Genomic DNA, 19,808 nt, shown 5'->3' with positions numbered 1-19,808 from the left:
CCCCAAAGGCAGTTGCCTGGTTGGCACGTTTCAACTATGCCAACGATTTTTCCCAACTGGCCAAGCAGCTCGGACTTGGACCGAACGAAGAAGCCAGCATAAAACTTCCTCCTCGCCCCTTCTCCTCCCCTCTTCCTTCCTGCCCCTGCAAAAAGAAATGGAAAATAATTTAAAATTTTTGTCGATTAAATCCCACACCCCCCTCCACCGCGTACCTGAACCCCATGGTGCGGTCCCCCACCGCGCTTGGCTCGTGCACTTTGGGAAATTTCTTCCGAAAGCTGCGTCCTTTATTTGTATTTTATTTCACTCACTCACCCTGTCTTACTTTCACCGCTTTCATTCATGTTGTGTTTTAATTTTTCGGAATCGTTTTTCGTATTTCGACTTCGACTGAGGGGAAGAGTGAAGCAATGAGGGTAAGCAGTTTACAAAATGCTGTTGCTCATTCTTGGGCTGGCGTTTTGAATTATTTTTTTCAGGTTTTCATTAACCATTCGTTGGTGTTAAAAAAAAACTTATGTACGTTGTCTGTACCGTGGACACACTTAATTTTGTTTTCCTAAAGTCGACAATTTTTGCCGAGATTTGCACAGTGGCCTAAGCCACTGGGGGTACACTTTGTGAAAACCGAAAATGGAACATGTAACAACATTATGAAAGATTTTGATCATTAATAACTCAGCTGTCCCTGGACAAATTTTAATAATTTTATCACCAATCGATCAGATATATTTCTACGCATCTGTTACATTTAAGACTTTATCATTTTTCAAAATGTCACTTTTAAAAATTGCATGAAAGTGCAACCATAGAGGTAACTCTAAGACCAGAAGGTCCCGAAATAACGTGCTCAACTTTTTGGCTCAGCTCTGGTACCAACAATCAATACGAAACTAACGATTTTAAATTGGCTCACCACTTTAGTAGCCTATTGGTCCCAAGCAAACGATTAACGTACCCTATTCTAGTTGAAATTCTATTACTACACTATGTTTGTTTTGATTCGCTATGAAAGTTTGACAGATAACATCAGGGGTGTGTGGATTCAAGCAGAACATGCAGGGGTGAGTGAAATAGCTTGAGACTGCTTGGGACCGTTGTTCTGGTACTGAGTGAGCCAAAAATAATAATCATTTTCTTCGGGACCCAGTGGTCTTAGAGTTACCTCTATGCTGGTACTCTCTTCGGTCCCAAGCTAAACGATTCACCCCTCGAAACATAGGAAAAACCAATAACCCCTCATTTTATCTGTCAAACTTTCATAGCGAATCAAAACAAACATTGCGTAGTACTAGAATTTCGACTAGAATGGGGCACGTTAATCGTTTGCTTGGGACCAATAGGCTAGTCAATTAGTGAGCCAATTTAAAATCGTTAGCTTCGTATTGATTGTTGGTGCAACTGTTGCTTTGAAAATTAAAATTATCACCGATTGCCTGCGAAAAGTGATTTCCCTAACACAGATTTCGAAGTTGAATTCCTTCCGGTCTCACCAAACGGTGTTTATTCAATTACCGCGTGGTGAGTGGTGCTGTTCTCCAGTACACAACGAAAGGCTCCCCGCAAGCAGCTAGCTACCAAGGCTGGCCTCAACCGCTGGTCGGATTGAGTTACAATCACCGTGTGTGCAGCAGCAGTGCTTTCGGCACGTAGCGTTGAACATTGTTCTCCAGTACACAACGAAAGGCTGCCTGCAAACAGTAAACTGCAGCTCACATGAGCATCCATAGAAGGAGGAAGAAGCCGCACCGCTATTGATCCGAATCAGTAGCTCTTGGTGAGTCGCTCTGGGCCATCTATGCCAAGCGCGTCATCCTCATTCCAAACAACATACAGCTCATCAGCCTCATCTGTGTTTAACACCCTAATAACTCAGCATTACTCAACCATCACGACAAAATGGCCCTTTTCAGGACCACCATAAATTTGCCAAAGAGTATTTTTTGGACATTTGCCAAGGTCATCAATCGGATGTCAGTTCCCATATCGAGATAGAGCTGGAATTTGTTACTCTACTGTCTGTATCTCGGTAAAAACGCTCAGTAGCAAGAAACCTCTCGAGCTGTGTCTCAAGGTCGGCTTACTACTGGGTAATCTGGAGGGGCTTCGCGATCCTAACGTGCAGTACTGTCACCTGACTAAAAGCTATGGAAAGTTTAAGTGACACAGTAATCAAAGGGTGTATACTATTATTTATTAATAAAAGCTATAGCAGGTGTGGATTGGATTTCTAATAGTTCTATTGAATTTTATGGATGTACAGTGGGTTTTTGGGGGTTTGACGTACCGGTACTGAACTGCTGCCGTTGATTCTGCTCTGCCGAAGACTACTCTGCCGATGTGCGAGCGCTCGCCGATGATCCTACGTACGACGAGCTTGACGTCGGGCGAATCAAGCCTGACAGGGTGGTGATGTTGGAACAACAGATCGACTTAACTCGATGGCGATCTGCGGTCTCCTGGCGTCTACCCTCGTTGACGAGAATCACCAGAGTCCAGGCAAGGCCGGAGTGACTCTGATGAGAGGGGTCCTCTTTTGCGTTTAGAGCCGCCTTGGTCCGAGGAATGCGGCGATTTTGACCTTGCAATGCCAAATCGAAATGATGTCCTTTACTGTTAGGATTAATAGCCACTAAGGACTAATAATCCGACTCGTGTGCTTCCTGACCGACTTAGTCGGTTGGTTCACAAAATGGCGCTGTACCGAATGGTACCACAAAAAGGTCCTGATTGAACAGATAGGTATTCCCGCGATTCACCACTCACTTTTATTACTTCAAGGACACTTGGTTTTAACGATCCGAAGCACACGAACGCCAGATACTGATTGAGGAATGGTGGTTTTCCTTCGCGCTTTTCCCATCCCATTGCTCTTCTCGTGAGACGTTATTTTCCACCCATTTTGAATTCATAGTTTCACCCGAATGTTGTTGTACCCACTGGTAGAATATTCATACCCACTGTACTGTTGTACGGTTTTATACAATTTTCAAATTTAAAAAACAATTAATCTTACTAACAAATTAACATTTTTTTACAACGACTACTAACCCTACTAATCCAACACCAAATAACTTTAAGAGACGTGACGGTACATTTAACAACCATGCACAAAATTAAAAATCTAACATGTTTTGTAACAAACGGTTACAAATTAGGGCGTAACAGCTTTTGTAAACAATGACTTCATTCGATGATGTCTTGAAAGTAAAGGCTCGCCCACGCAAACCAACATCACCATCAGGTAGGGTAAGACTTCCCCTACCTGACGGTAATGTTGGTTTTCGTGGGCGTGCCTTGATTTTCAAGACATCATCGAAAGAAGTCATTGTTTTCAAAAGCTGTTACGCCCTAATTCCAGTTCTATGTGGATATGTTTAAGTCTAAGATACCATGTACTTTAAGGCAACATTGGGGGGTGCGATTTCAAAAACCAAAGTCGGTCGCGGCATGAAAGTGGTCTGATTTTGATCACGAGATGGTAGATTTTTAATTCTTAATACGCCAATCGATAGAAATTTTTTCTACGAATCTGTTGAAATTAAGACTCTCATTTTTCAAAATGTAACTATTGAAAATTTAACGGATGTGTAACTGATCCTATGATCCTAAAATTATCAGCGATTGCCTGCGAAAATCTGCGAAATCCCAACCGGTCTCACCAAATGGTGTTTATTCAATCACCGCTTGGTGAGTGGTGGTGTTCTCCAGCACCCAACGAAAGGCTGCATGTAAGCAGCGAGCTGCAGCCCACAGGAGCATCCATAGAAGGAGGAAGAAGCCGCACCGCTATTGATCGGAATCAGTAGCTCTTCGTGAGTTGCTGTGGGCCATCTATGACAAGCACGTCATACTGAAGAGATTAAACAGAGAGAATCCTACACAAAACATAAGCTCCTGCTGCAGTTAGCAAATAAGATTTTTTATTATATAAAACCACGTAGTCCTACGTCACCATTGCGTACAACACCATAGGGCTGTCGCTTGTAGTTTTTTTTAGGTTTCTCACACATTGAACAACGTTTTCTCAAAATTTCGTGATTATTGAATAAGACATCGATTCGTGATAACACTTTTAACGTTGCTATATCAGTTGATTTTGATGATTTGTATGTTAAAAAAGTAGCAATTTAAGGTTCACTTAAAATAACTGTCACACATTCAATTCTGAACCAATTTGATCGCAACAGGTTTCCTTTAGAAGGGGAGAGTCAATATTCCCATGAAAATAAACTTTTCTAGGTTGATCTATACTATGAAAAAAATTGCATGATATATGTTTAGTGGTATGAAAAAACAATATTCTTAGTACTCCGAACACGATGCCTCTGGTAAAATGTGTAACGGCAAACTGGCAACGTTCGAAAAATCATAGCTCAGCCATTTATTGAAGAATTTCAAATCTGTTGATGTCATTTGAAACTACCCACTTTAAAAATTTATTTGGTTTTAATAGATCACAATCTATTGCTAAATTGCTTGAGCAATTATTTTCCAAACATTGCAAATTTTCCGTTACATATTATACCGGAGGCATCGTGTTTGGAATGATAATTAAAAACTTGAACCAATTCCTGATCGATTAAAAGCTATTTCATCTAAATCGGTCAAGAACTGATGAAATGGGAGTAAATTTTTTTTTTAAGCCGAAAAGCTTAGCTAGGCATCTGTTAATTTTTTTTTACTGATATGGAAGAGCATGGTGATTTGTATATCAAACATAAACAGTTATTATGTTCAAAGGGATTGATTGACATTTTATTCATTAATTTAGTAGCCAAGCAGAATTAGTAAAAGTTGTTTGATGGGTTGTTTTTAATATAGCGTTTTTTACGGATGGTACCTTTTCGGATTTGCTTTGGAATTTCCGAAAAGTAAATCCAGTTTCCCACAACTTTGTGTCAGACGTCATTTCGATTAGATGAGCCATTTTCATGCAATGATTTATTGTGCATCAAAATCAAAGACCCAACGACTACGAATACGAAGAAGTCTTTGAATACAAATTAGCAGATTACGAAAAAATAAAATTTAAATTAAACAATGTCAATTGGAAATTAATTTTAAGGAATGTAGAAAATGTCGAAATTGGTATATATAGACGTGTTCTACAAAATTTTAACAGAAATAATTTCGGAAGAAATTCCTTTGAAGAAAAAACAGACGCAACAGAAACACAGAAAATCCAGTCTGGTATAACAGACAAATAAAAAACTTGAAAAATCGGAAGCAAAAATTTACATTAAATTTATAAAAAAACACAATAGTAGCAATAATTTATTAATTTATTTGGATATATGCGATCAACTAAATTTAGCTATCAGTACTGCATTTGAAGAATATAATGCAAAAACAGAACATGAAATAAAGTCCTTTCCAAAGAACTTCTTTAATTACGTAAAAACCAAATTAAAATCTGACAATTTTCCTTCAATAATGCATCCCGACGAAAATGTATGTGGTAGGGGAAATGACGGCTTCGGCATGCCGGCTATTTTTGGCAACCTAAATTGAAACACTATTTTCACTGGATTTTCTTACGAAAACACTTCGCTGAATGCATGCAAACGATTCTTTATGCTTTCAGCTTCAATTTGACTATATTTTTACTACTGAGAAAAAGCAATCTAGCAAGGTTTTCTTGAAATGAAACACACGCACTACAAATTGTAGCTGATTTCGAGTTGCCGATAATAGAACAGCAGATTTACATGCAGTTCAAATGGAACGGTTGCCGAAGAAAAACGGGTTGCCGACAATACTCGCTCTCACTAGAGAAGATTGGAGCTTTGTAAAAGCGTTTCAAAACAGTTTTTGACAATTCTTTCGACTGAAATTGTTAGAACAGCTGGCAGCAATAGATTGTAAACAAACCAATACTGCATATGTGTGCGTTCCTTAGAGAAAAAGGCTATAGAAAGAAGGTCGCTGCTTAGGTTGCCGAGAATACGTAAATTCCCTAGCTCGGAAAAAAACTGCAATCTATTTGCAATTTTTTTTTTCAAGAAATCTATACGACATTTTCTGAAGAAGATCGCGATTATTTTGCATTTTTTCCAGAATTTTCAAGGGACATTGGCCTCAATCAACTTCAAGTGCAGGATATTTTGCAGGCTTTAAAAATTTTAGATGCCTGAAAAGGAATTCCTCCAGTATTTAAAAAATGTCTAGCAATGGAACTCACTGCTCCATTGTTTTGGCTTTTTAATATGTCCCTGGAATCTGGAACCTTCCCAAAAATTTGGAAAAGCTCATTCCTAGTGCCTATCTTTAAATCTGACCGAAAATCTGACGTACGTAATTATCGTGGTATAGCCATTATCTCTTGCATTCCTAAACTTTTCGAGTCAATTGTCAACGAAAAATTATTTCTCCAAGTCAAAAATAGAATTACTGATATGCAACGCGGCTTTTTCAAGGGTCGCTCGACCTCGACAAATTTACTTGAATTTATAGACTATTCATTGAATGAACCACTTAGAAGCTCGCTCTCTATACAGACTTTAGCAAGGCATTTGACCGCATAGACATGCTACTTTTTAAATTGCAAAAAATTGGAATTGAGTCAGGGCTCCTAAAATGGCTCAGCGTTGCCAGATTGTTTTCAAGCTTATCGGTATCAAAGGTTTTAAAAAATCGTTTCGGTATTTACGATTTTAATTATTTTATATTTTTGTCATTTAAACTTTTGAACCAAGAATAGCCTTTCCAGGAAAATCGAAAGAAATTTCCAGGAAATGTTGACATTATCTTCTGAAGGAATCCAAACAAACTTCCCTTGATTAAATAAATAAGCTTTTCTGGAGGCAGTTCTATGAAACTTTCCGGGAAAATCGAATGACACAGAAAGGTTTCAGATATCGGAAGAAAGTTCCATGAGTTGCCATTTATAAGGGAAGTTAGAAGAAGCTCAGAAAAACCATCAAATAAAGTAGGAAAAAACCTCCGGAAGAAGATCACGGAAAAACTTCCAGAGGAAGAAGAAAAACCCTTCTGGGAGAATCCGATAAATACATCCAGTAGAAGTTTAAAGGAACTTCCTGGAGAAGTTGGAAGAAAATTTCTGGAGACGCTGGAAGAAACTTCCGGAGGTAGTTTGAAGAAACTTCTGAAGAAAGTCGGAAGCTTCTTTCGGTGGAAACCGGAGGGTTTTTGGAATAGTCGAAATAAACTTCTACGAAAAGATGAGACACAAATTCCGTAAGAAAGAGATTTCTGGGAGATGACGGTCGAAATCGGAAGATTCATTTAGGGAAAGTTAGCACAAAATTCCGGTGGAATTTGAAACAAAAAACTGGCGGGAGAAGAAGGAAGAACCATTTGAGCGAAGCCGATTCGAAGAAGCTTCCGAGTGAAGTCGAAATAACTTTCCGAGAGGAATTGGATAATAGGGTGGAAGAAAATTTCTGGGATAGTTGGAAGAATCTTCCAAGGCAAGATTAAATAAACGTCTGTTAATTAAAAAAATAACCTTTTCGGTCACATAAAAGATAGAATTATTTCCCGATTCCCAGGAATTATCGGGATGAGCCTTTGTCCATTCGACGATTTGTTTCCTTTGTGCATTAGGCATTTTGTTCATTTCAAACTCTTGTGTAATCTGCCACTTTTAAACGTCTTTAAACCTAAAAATAAGATTTTTTTTCGTCTTAAACTTTGTTTTCAAAGATAGGGTACATGCTCCTAACCTCGGTCTAATATGAAGCCTTCAATTACATTTTATGGCGAATCTTATTTAATAATTGACCACTTTGTCAAGCAGTTTTGGCATGACTTTCTACCAGTGATTTCACAAAACTGGACCAACTAATTTCTATTTTTTATGAAACGCGCAAATGATGACTACTTTTCTCGTGGTTCTAGAAGAAAAAATCACAAAATAATATTTTATTTCAAAGTTCGAGTGGTAGTAAACGTCATTTTAACTGCTCAAATGAAGTGCCTATTTTACTGGCAAAACGCAAGTTTAGATATTATTATTATTTGGATATTAATTAAACCTGATCGAAAATTGTAAAACTCACTATTTTAACATGAAAACTATACAGGTAGATGTAATGTCGGTCTACTGTACTCAAATTGGGTCTTTTAATGGATGCAACTTCGTCCTATCGAAGATGAACCTCGATCTACAAAGGTCTGAAATGTGAAATAGCGCTTCTATATCACTCCTTATCATTCATACGTAACCACATTGTTGACGTCACTTACACTTTTCGCGTAAGAACTGATGGAGAAGAAAGAGACAGTGTTTTCTTTCCAGTTGATCCAGATAACATAAACCACGATGCTTTTAAAGGGCGAACACGAAATTATTGCGACACCAAAAATGTCATGCCAAGTTTCTTATAATGTTTAGAATCAAACCAAAATTTTAGGGTAGTTTTATACATATATTTACTTCAAAAATCAAAAGAAAAGTTAATCGATGGAGCCTTGAGTGTAAAATTGAACGCATTTTCGCTTGATGCCCTCCGTCAAAGTCTTTACAGTGTCATCCGGTACCAGTTTCTCAGTTTTTTTTTTTCCATTTTCTTAACATGTCCTTATCGTCTTTGACTGTCTTCTTGCTCTTCCGAAGTTCCCGCTTCATTATTGCCCAGTACTGCTCCACCGGGCGCAGCTCCGGACAGTTTGGCGGATTCATGTCCTTTGGAACAAAATGGACAGAATTGGCCTCATACCACTCCAGGACACTTTTAGGATAGTGGCATGATGCCAAATCTGGCCAAAATAGCGGAGCTTCGTCGTGCTGCTGCAAGAACGGCAAAAGGCGCTTCTCGAGGCACTCAGATTTGTAGATCTCGCCATTTACTGTGCCCTTTGTCACGAAAGGCTCACTCCTCAGTCCGCAAGAGCAGATGGCCTGCCAAATGAGATATTTGGAGGCGAACTTCGACATTTTCTTCTTCTTAAATTTGTCGTCCACATCGAACTTGCTCTTGCCGGTGAAAAACTCCAACCCCGGAATTTGCTTAAAATCGGCTTTTATATACGTTTCGTCGTCCATCACACAGCAGCCATATTTTGTCAGCATCTTCTCGTAGAGCTTCCGTGCCCGAGTTTTAGCCGTCGATTGTTGGCGCTCATCGCGGTTTGGGAAGTTCTGTACCTTGTATGTATGTAGTCCAGCTCTCTTCTTTGCATTCTGGACGTAGCTCTGCGACATGCCGATCTTTTTTAGCCAAATCACGCCTTGAAACGTTGGGATTTGCTTTAATCATCCGCTTCACCTTTCCCTCCGTCTTTTTGTTCTCCGGTCCCGGTTTTCTTCCAGCTCCTTTACCGTGGTCCAACGTCAACCGCTCCTGGAACCGCTTCAACACTCTGGAGACGGTTGAATGGTGAATGTTCAACATTTTTCCCAACTGCCGGTGCGACAGGTCAGGAAATTCCAGGTGGTTGGAAAGAATTTGTTCTCTCAACTCGCGTTGGTTCACCTCCATTTTCGTTGAATCGAAAAACACGACTTCGAGTTTGACAGCATGTACACAATACACATCAATGAGAAAGTATGCAAAATTTGGTTGATTTTTACCCAATGGTAAAAAAGTTATGCCTGAATGTTATGTTGAATGTGCCGCAATAATTTCGTGTTCGCCTTTTAGAATCAACATAAAAGCCAAAATAGATCATCTCACGACCACACATACGACGAACTGTCAAGTCAATGCTAGATCAAAATGTGAAATGGTCCTATCTTCCAAATGTAAACAATGGATTAAAACGTCGATTTCTCGCGGGTTAAAACTCATTCAGGCAAACCAACAGCAGCATCTGGTAGTGTAAGTTTGCTCTATCAAATGGTGTAGTTAGTTTGCTTGGACGTGTTGTGATTCATAAGCAATCGTGTAAAGTCATTATCATGTAAATATTTACATTCGGTCCATAGGACCTTATAACATGTTGCTCTAGAAGTTATAGTCCGAAGCAGAGTTGAAAATTGGCGTTGACGAGAGCTCTGTAACTCTTTACTCCTATGGAGAAATCTCATATGTAACTGTCAGTCTATGTGTGAAACATGGCGGACTTTTTCTTATTCCCTCACTCCAACGCAAAACCCCATAAGGAACTGTCAAAATGTGTGTGAAGAAACGTCACTTCGGGGCTGGTGTCAAGGCAAATAGAAGAGTTACGCAGAGTCAAGCTTGCAACACTTATGTCGATCAATGCGCATTTTTTTATGCTGGCAACCTTACTTTTTGTTTACACCTCGGATGACTTCACCTGGGTTGTGAATGTTTCCTCTAGTTTCGATAACAATACTTCCCACGCAACAGAGTCAGTTTGTCTACTATGCTCGATAAGTAGACGGTTTGACAGTTCGATGCGTGACTGCGTAACTCTTCTATTATCAACTTTGGTCTGAAGGGCCTAATCGGAATGTTAATGCCTTGGGCCTTAACGGATTTCTCCCATAGGAGTAAAGAGTTACAGAAGCTTTGTAGACGCGAATTGAAGTACCGTTTCGACCAGTTTTGCCTTGGGGACTTTTCAGTGGAGTGAAAAGGTAAAATAACCATCCGCTATGTTTCTCGAAACGCTCGAAACTGACATTTAATTATGGGATTTTTCTACAGGAGTAAAAAGTTGCAGACTCGTCGTCTACCCAAATGGTTTCACCAATAGGGTAGGTGAGCCAGTAGTGGAGGTACTAAGCCATTTTATTAATTAAACAATAAATATACGATGTACACACAATTGTTATACGTCAATCTGTAGCTTTCAACCTCTATTTTGATAGAAAAATATAACACTGTAATAAAATTGCATACAATTTTAGAAAACTCATCCTCCATTAATAGGAACATTGTTCCAGTAGTTGTGGTAGTTGCTAACTTTGGTTCCTATAACAGTGGAATGCGTTGGTTTCTTATGGGTTCCACTATTATAGGAATACTACTGCAACTATAGGTGCAAAAAAGTGAAAATCTTAAGGAAAATTAATGATTTTCCGTAATCTTTGGGATAATTTTAAGTTTGAAATATGCACATATCGGCTCATAGTTTTAAAGCGCAAATTGCGTTGAATCTTATTAATTAACAATACAAGTGAAAACTGTGATATTGATTTATTAGGCTACAATGTTACAAAAAGGTAAGTCCTTTCAATTCATGAAATTATCAGTTTTTTTGATGACCACCGCAGTGTAGATTTTCGTTAATGGAATAATACGGCAAGATCATGGGCGGCTAGTAATCGAAAAATATGAAAATTACACTCATATTTTCTTTAGAAAAGAGCAATAAATGTACTACATTTGTCCCAAAAATAGGCAATTCATTTACGGATTACAATTTTACAGCAGATGTGACATTAGTTTTTCATTACTATTATGTATTATTGCTGAATAAATTAGTTATCTGCTTGATAGGCCGAAGTGAGGAGCTAGGCTGAAATTACATCCCGTAACTCTATGTTCCGATAATTAAGAATCGTTATTTATACTCAGATAATCTCAACCATGTTTTACAAGCATCTGGATGAAGAAGTCTATGGTATGGTTCCACCTTCTATAAAATTATTTCCTTCAAAGGACAATTCGTTTGTTTGTTAAGGTTCAACTGTCTTAACAATTTTCTACGGAGCCGGGTAACACTGAATATTTTTATCATAAAAATACAAATAAAATTACCCTGAAGTGTTTTCCGAAGGGGGTCCTTACAAGTTCTTCTGTTTCTTCCTGGAAGGCGATCTACTGTTTTCTAAAGGACCTTTTTTTGCATTTTATTTCATGCCGACTATAATTTTGACGAGTTAGAATGGACAAGTTGCTGAGACACTAGGTACAAAAAAAATCACCTGTTGAATGTGTAAATTATAAACAGCACGGTGTGTGGTATACATAACTTGAACAAATTCTTAAATCTGACATTTTTACTATACATTTAGCAACAATATGAACGCATTAATAAACGGAAAGATTCCCTCACTTGATATTATTTCGTTGAAGTCTCTTCGAGGCTTACCATTCCCCACGCCAGAACTTGCCTTCCACCCAAACAATGCTTTGCAATGGCCGTCACTTTTGCAATATAAAGCAATTCAACAAAATCGACTCGTATCATTTGTGCACTTGTTATTCTATAAAACACGCCCGTTTTTTTTCTGATAGCACTAGCCCATTGGAAAAAAAAAATCAAACATTGTTCACCTTTTATTTAGTTGTTGTTCACACTCGACCCCATCCACCCACTTCCCTATGATCAATCCTCCCCAGTTTCCACAAAACTCTTTTTTTTTTGCTTTATAAGCACATCCTGTCAAACATCCACAACGATGGCTATGAATCGACAATCCCACTCTGACCCGAGCAACGTCGTGATTCGCTGAACGATACTGCATCGAGCGAGAAAAAAAAAACAAAATCAGGGAAAATTTCCGCCCACTTTCCCCTATAGGGCATTTTTTTCCTGCTCAGCATTGTGCTGCGAACCCAACATTTTTTTTTGCTCGAACCCTCTCCCACGATTATACCTATATTATTCACTTCTCCATTCCTCACACCACTGGCAAACAGTCTGGGGAAATTGTTGATTTTTTTTTTGGTTAGTTGCTTTCCCCCCTGAACTGGCTATTTTTCCCAACGATATAGGCCGTGTCCACAGGATGAGTGAAAGAGAGCCTCCAACGATGCATCCCACGAGAGGGTGGTGGCTGGCAATGGGCAATATGCTATATTGTGGTGGGATTTTTTTCGCTTCTCTTTTATGTACGCACCCCTCCTCGTTCGATTTTTCCCCATCGAAAAAAGCTTTCATACGAAGAGTGAATTGCGTTAGCCACCCGGAAGGTCCACCACCCGACCCACGTAGCACCGTATCCGGAAAGGTGTGGTTGTGATAGGTAACACGTCTAGTCGTCCGTCGGCATATGTGTGGCATTGGCTCGACGAGTGCAACTATAACTGTCGGATGTGCGTTGGGTGGCTGCGATAGACAAACAAAGTTATGATGCTCTGCGGTACAGTAGGAGCTTTTGAAGAGTTCTCAGTTTCAACGCAATAGTGGGGGCGAAAAAGTGCTGCTTAATGCTAGGGTGGTTCCAACGGGGATCAATCGAGAAAAATTAGAGACAGGTTGTCTCAATCGCAAGTTTTGGCCATAAGCCAAAATAAGGAGCGGCGGTCTAATATTACATCCTGTAGCCCTCAGATAGCCTGGTTTGAAATTGGCATATTTCAATCATTCCTATGATTGCGTTTGTGAAAATGATCTAGAGAAAAAATCATTACAGCACAGATAGACGGACCACATGAGACTACTGTCAACATGCTTACAAGGGCTCAGCTAGGACCTAAGAGGAAGAGGAGACAATAGGGGGCCTTTTATGAAACAAACGCGATCCAGCGCCTGAACTAGTTTTTGCACGGGTGTTTCGATTGCTGGTACCGAGTGTCTGGAGCAGACACCCACAGGAAGAAACAACCATGGTGGAACAATGAACTGCAACGGCTGCGAAATCGTCTACGCAGGGCAAGGAAGCGTTACTTTCGGTCTAGGAATGAACAGCATAAGGCTGAGCTGCGTGACTTAGAGAGGGAATATAACTCTTTGCATGCACAATGCTTTCGCTGCTACATTCATCGTACTGAAGCAAGTTTGAAACAGGACCCCCAACAATTCTGGCAATATGTGAAGACCCGTAAACGATCCAACGGAATGCCTCGACATCTTCGTTACCAAGGTGAGGCAGCTGAATCTCCACATTGAATATGTCTCACTGTAAAACATCGTCACTAAAACATTACCGCCATCTATTGAGTACACAGTGGTGGGCACTACGTTGAACAGATGGCAGTAGTGTGTAAACGTCATACGCAAGGGAATTGACTATGCGCGCCACAGGTGGCGGTACTACCAACTACGATACTTTTAAATTGTTCGTTAAATGCTTGTTCGATGAACAAATTACGAGTGTTATGTCTGTTTGTCTGTGCTGCAGCCATCACTCCCATTCATAAAAGTGGTAATGTTAATGACGTCGAAAATTATCGTGCAATTTCGATTTTGAGTTGCTTTCCTAAAGTCTTGGAGAGTCTTGTCCATGATTCTTTGTATCGTAACGTTCAACATGTTATATCAGAGAGTCAGCATAGATTTGTCAGTAAGCGGTCAACAACAACCAACCTGATGTGCTAAGTTTCTTCTCTTGTGGACAGCCTTGAAAAGCGACAACAGGTCGATGCAGTTTATGTCGAATTTTCTAAAGCATTCGACAAAGTGCCGCATGCACTGGCAGTGGAAAAACTCAAACGCATGGGATTCCCTCAGTTGCTTACTCAATGGATTGAATCGTACTTGTCTGAGCGTTGGGCTTTTGTACGCCTCGGTGGAACCTCATCTGAAACGTTCTCAATTACTTCCGGGGTTCCCCAAGGAGGGCTACAAAATGGTGAGTGACAATCTGGAAGGAGCGATATACCTAGCTCCGGTCCTCACAAGTTCCTACCTCACGCCTCCACGAGTCATATGATCACAAAAGACTGCCAGCTGAAACATGGACACAGCTGGTTGGCGTAGCCTGGGCAATGTTGTCAATCCGACAATAGCAGAGTGAGGAGGTGCGACGCGAACACTGGCGCGGTAACCATAGCACGGTGATAGAGGAAATGCTTCGCCAACCCGAGCGTCTGTTCACCATGGAGGTGCGGCTCAAACAGCGTCTGACTGGCATCCAGCGGCTGAATAAGAAATGCTCTTCCCCGGAAGCTGCACCTAAGATGGCAGCCCCATCACGGCGGATAGGAGACCTTAGGCCAACCACCTACTGTCTCTGAAACCTTTACAATTGTTACAGAAACCAACAGAGAAAGACATCGAACTGATTTAACGGCAATGACTTTTAGCGCAAAACAACGGACACGAATTGGATCATGGAATGTATTGACGTTAGCCCAGCAGGGTAAACTGGCACAACTCGCCAACGAGGCGTGACGCATGAAGCTAGAAATCCTGGGACTGAGTGAAGTTCGTTGGCCAAACTTTGGAGAACACAAACTGCCGTCGGGACAGGTACTACTATACTCTGGTATTCGAGGTGAAAACGCTCCCCGCCATCGTGGAGTTGGTCTCCTACTTAGGCGGGCAAAAGGCATTCAATCTGCTGTACCAAGCTGGATTTGGCGTAATGACCTACCACAAAATAAACACTTTTCCCTCCTGTTTAAAAAAAACTTTCCTTTTTCCATAGTAATTTACATGTAAACATGATTTGTGTAGATTAGTTTCAGTCATCATGTTGGAACGATAATTAGGACCCGATTTGGAACCGTTTGAGCAAAGACAAAACGATAGTAATTGGTCATCCTACTCGAATTTTAATCGATTGATGATAACAATCGATTGTGCTTCCAAAGTAGGTACATGATGCATCAGCGGCTAGACTCCGGTAGCCGAAAATGTTCGGCAATCACACCTGGGACGACGTTGCACTCACTGCACCACTCATCATCATCATCGACCAACCATCAACCACCATCGGACCGTGTTGTTCATTCCGATAAGCTTTCCCTTTCTTTCGTTTGATGACGGCTATCATTTCAAGAGCAGAGGGCAAGTGGGAGGGCGGCAGTTTAAAAGTTCAAAAATTTTACACACTTACCCCCTGGGTTGCTGCTTGCTCTCCCTTCTCGTGTCGAACAAGTGTTGTACAGACCGACCGACCGACCGACGAACGGACCAGCTGGTCTTCGACCACTACCGCTTGGATACAAGCAAGCAACCGGATCATTCCGATTCAGTCGGCCAGCAGTTGCAGTCTGTGAGTTGTATATAGCTGCATGGTCTGGTAGTAGGACGTAGAAACGTATTCTATAATCGCTTCGAACGATGAAGCACGGCCCGCCTGTCAATGGGGAGGCAGAAAAGTAGGACAAACTCGGAAGTCATGGCAAAGCAGAAAGGTCAAGTGGGAGAAAGGGATAAGGTCCCTTCGGTACACAAACGGCTGAATGGCACACTTCCTCAAGACATTCCCATTTTCGGACGTTGCGTGTCTTTTGAGTTTCCGGACTGGAAAAGGCCAAGGCTCCGAACGTTGGCTCCCTAAGCGTAAGGTGTCGTCCTGCTGCTTCTTAAGGGCGAAGGGTTTTAAACAACTTTTTCCTTGGGCATTTTTTAAACAACTTTTTAAACAACTTTCATTATGAAGTTCACTTCCCTTAGAATAATAATAAACGATAAGAGGGGGGTATGTGTAAACGTCGTCGTCGCGGGGATGGATGGGCAAAAAGAGTCGTGCCGCAAAACGTGGTAGCAACCAGCCGAGAGACACGTACACGGTCGAATATAGCTAGATAGGAGCGTCGACGTCCTGAAAGTGGAGGAATCGAACGTTAGCGAACCTACATCATAGTTTCGCAAGTTGGGAGCGAGCATGTGGATGTGTGCAAATAGTCGTAACTATGTGTGTGTGTGTGGGTGATGGTTGTATGAGTACTTATAGTCGAGTGTGTTTTGGGGGGTGGTAAATTAGTTGCACGACGACGGTGATGACGATGACGACGATGACGTAGGACACCGGCGATGTGGTTCTAAGGAAGCGGGGAGGAGACGCGTGCTTGCGCTAGCACCCCTTTATAATGTGCGTACCGCTGGCATTATAATTAGGCAACACAATGGGTGGATGAGGTCGACTGGTACATCAACTTCGCATGATGTACGTTCACATCACTCTTGTAACTTTTCAAATCTTTAGCAATCATATCCCGAAAGTGAGTTGTTTTAAGGTAAATGAAATGCAAAGAATCAACTAAACTGGCAACACTTCCACACTCAGATCAGCGTAAATAAATGCCTATCGATGCCACGCGACCATCGAACCTTTTTCCGATCAACGACGACGAGACGAGGTGGGTCGCCGAAATGCTTGGGAGCAAACCGATCCGTAGAGTGGTGGGTCTATTGACTAGTAGCGCTCACCCACATTCCTGGAAAGTTACTATAGTTGCGAGAGGACTAAACGGCACCGCACCCGGTTTCTCACCCGGGACTTGAAGTGGGTGGCCGTACTGGGTGGTGTTTCTAATATATAAGGACGAGGATGGAGTGGGTGATTAGAAAGGGTGGCATACATCGCGATCCAGCGGAAAAACATTCAGTCAGATATATGTTCCGTCATCACCCCCATTGCCTCTCCTATACCCGCTACCGATCTTCCCATTTCGCTCTGTGTCGATAGCTAGGGAAATTTGTCCCGGCTGATATTATCTAGTCATCTATACCCGTCGACCTTCCAGTATCTATCGTTTCAATGCTGGAGATACTTTTTGCTTTTTGTTCCAACCTCCTCACTCACCACCCACTAATGCGCTGTTTTTCCTCCACGTGACAATCGAAATCGACATTAGCTGTCGAAAGCTTTTCCGTGACTATGGGGCAGGATGGGTTCAACGAGGCAGGATTCGGGTGGTTCGGCAGCGGAAAGGCCTCGCGTGAGCACAGACAAAGCTACATAATTTATTAGTATCGACTGACTGGAAGCAGAATTTTGAGAGGAAAAAAATAGCTGTCCTGATTCTGCAGAGCACTGAATAATAATGGCAGACGCTGCCTTGGCTAGGAAAATTCAAACGAAAATGATATTTACTTTTTTATGAATGGAAATATGTTTATTAGCTTTGTTCGTTCCATCTGACCTGGGTTGGCTCAGTCGGCAGGATGGAATACGGAGTTCAAAGGTAAAAATAAAATTTGAATCTAACATGAAGCTTTAGTGTGTTAATTAATTAGCTAGAGAATGGTCTTTAGAAGAGAGTAGGTAGATAGTTCCATTAGAGTACGGCAGTATGAAAATTGAATAGAAGTTGAAAATGAGCGAAGGGCCATTAATGCGACAGTGCAAGTCAAACGCACACTCTTTGCCTAACCCGTACGATGTACGCGGAGATTTGAAGTATGTCTTCAAATCTACAGGCAAAAAGTGTGCGTCTGCCTTTGCTCATTACTGTCTGCGGCTGTGGAATAGTTCTAGCGACGTTGCCGAAAGCATTTCCAGTCGATGGTGTGTTATAATGCAATTCTTCTTTACCCAACTATTGTGTTGCTCTTCTTGTCATGACCAACGTGGTCATCTCAGAGAGAAAGCAGTAGGGTGGTTGTTGCATGCTGTACCATCATCAGTATTGTTGGTTATTTCAAGGATAAATTCGGAATGCTGTAAACAGTTCAAAAAAGTAGTGTAAATTTCTGTTCAATATGATGCACATAAATGGAGCGTTACATATCATATAAGTTTACATTATATATCATGTAAAGTTCTGACACATTTCATGCAATGTAGCATTTATTGTATACAAAAGCCCATTGTTGTAAACAACATTGTTTACAAGTTGCTCGGTTACGTGAAATGAAATTTAAGTTTACGTGAATGAATGTTTACATCACAATTAAAATTCAGATTTTTTATCTGTGTATAACAAGGTTCACCGCTTATTTTGTACAAGCAGTTGCTCTAATTCAATTTGTATGATAAAATTAAAAAAAATTACAATATTACCATTTTGTATCAAATTTGGAACCACATACCACTTTTTTATCTAGTTCGTAGCTGAGCCTTCCAAAGCTTTACATTAGCTTTACGGAGCCGATAGTTCATTGTTCATCATTTGTAACAAAATTAACTTAATTACACACTTAGAAATAACTAATTTTACACGTGACGTAATCCATTTTTGACATAAAAGATGAGACGTAAACAAACATGTCATGTAATATTAAGTGCTCCGAGACTGAAAAGTTCATTGTCGACGAAAAGTACGTTTGATTGAGCTATATTTCACGACTGCTAAGACTTAAATTTATGTCAAAATTGACGCTCGTATATGACAATATTTAGTTAAAATTTTATGACAATTTTATGTTAAAATTGACGCTCGTATATGTCAGTCTCGGAGAACCTAAATTTAAATAAATTTTTCCAAGTGTATATATATCTAGTAGGAGGAGTTCGGTCACTTGGAAAAAAATCATGTAAATTTAGGTGCTCCGAGAATGACATATACGAGCGTCAATTTTAACATAAAATTGAGTCATAACAGACGTAAAATTCAGCTCAATCAAAAATGTTTTTCGTCGAGTATCGAACTTTTCGGAGCACTTAATTTTACATGACATGTTTGTTTACGTTTCATCATTAAAAAAAATATTTCAGCAATCTTCTGACTAACTCTTAAACCAACTTTTAAAAATTGTTTAAATTCTCTTCACAAGAAATAAAACAAAATTCTTATGGGAGGTTCTCTGAAAAAATCAACGTTTTTTTTATTGACGTAAATTTATTGATTGTTTTCTTTCAGTGTACTTTTATTAATGATAATTTAATTACCTACAACTTCTTGTGAGATATTATTTTGATCAGATAAGTCGTTACTTTGTATGCCTTGTTGATAGTGATAAGACTCGGCTTTGTCCACCGAGGATGATCTTTAAACAAGGAAAAATGAGTTAGTTAGTCTTCATCTATGTGATTCCTAATCTTCTATTCGTTGTTCTCTAGTTTGAAGTGGTTAAGACTAGGGTTCTGATGCAAGGTCATTATCGGTGTCATTCCTTAATTTTGTTGCTAAGGAATCCAATTTTGACTGAGAAAGGGGCGCGCCTTTGGAGGGTGTTTCAACACTCCGAAGGGTATAAATAGCGGGACCTTTCAATTAGAGTCGGGTCCTTGCGATAAATGCAAGAATGACAACTGTAAACAAATAGAATACTTCATCATTTCTCAATAGTGATGAAGTAATACGACATGCACTAAAGTATCAAATAGTGTATGATTGAACTTGCCATACAGTTAGACAACAAACTTT

At 40.3% G+C, this 19,808-nt stretch overlaps 2 protein-coding genes and 1 pseudogene across 2 annotated transcripts in view; 2 read left to right on the top strand and 1 right to left on the bottom strand.

Moving 5' to 3' along the window:
• Positions 1 to 19,808, top strand: part of LOC135705684 (uncharacterized) — a 256,038-nt gene that overhangs the window by 114,615 nt on the left and 121,615 nt on the right. The window lies entirely within an intron of this gene.
• Positions 1 to 19,808, top strand: part of LOC135705755 (large ribosomal subunit protein eL20-like) — a 227,496-nt pseudogene that overhangs the window by 125,922 nt on the left and 81,766 nt on the right.
• Positions 1 to 19,808, bottom strand: part of LOC135705681 (uncharacterized) — a 107,553-nt gene that overhangs the window by 6,873 nt on the left and 80,872 nt on the right. The gene's annotated exons all lie outside the window — the stretch shown is intronic.

This window comes from Ochlerotatus camptorhynchus, unplaced genomic scaffold (assembly GCF_037179485.1).
Source record: "Ochlerotatus camptorhynchus isolate MF236.1 unplaced genomic scaffold, CSIRO-AGI_Acam_v1.1 ptg000274l, whole genome shotgun sequence".
Taxonomy (NCBI): Eukaryota; Metazoa; Arthropoda; class Insecta; order Diptera; family Culicidae; genus Ochlerotatus; species Ochlerotatus camptorhynchus.
The sequence above is the reverse complement of the archived record's forward strand: the minus strand, read 5'-3'. Positions and strand labels throughout refer to the sequence as shown.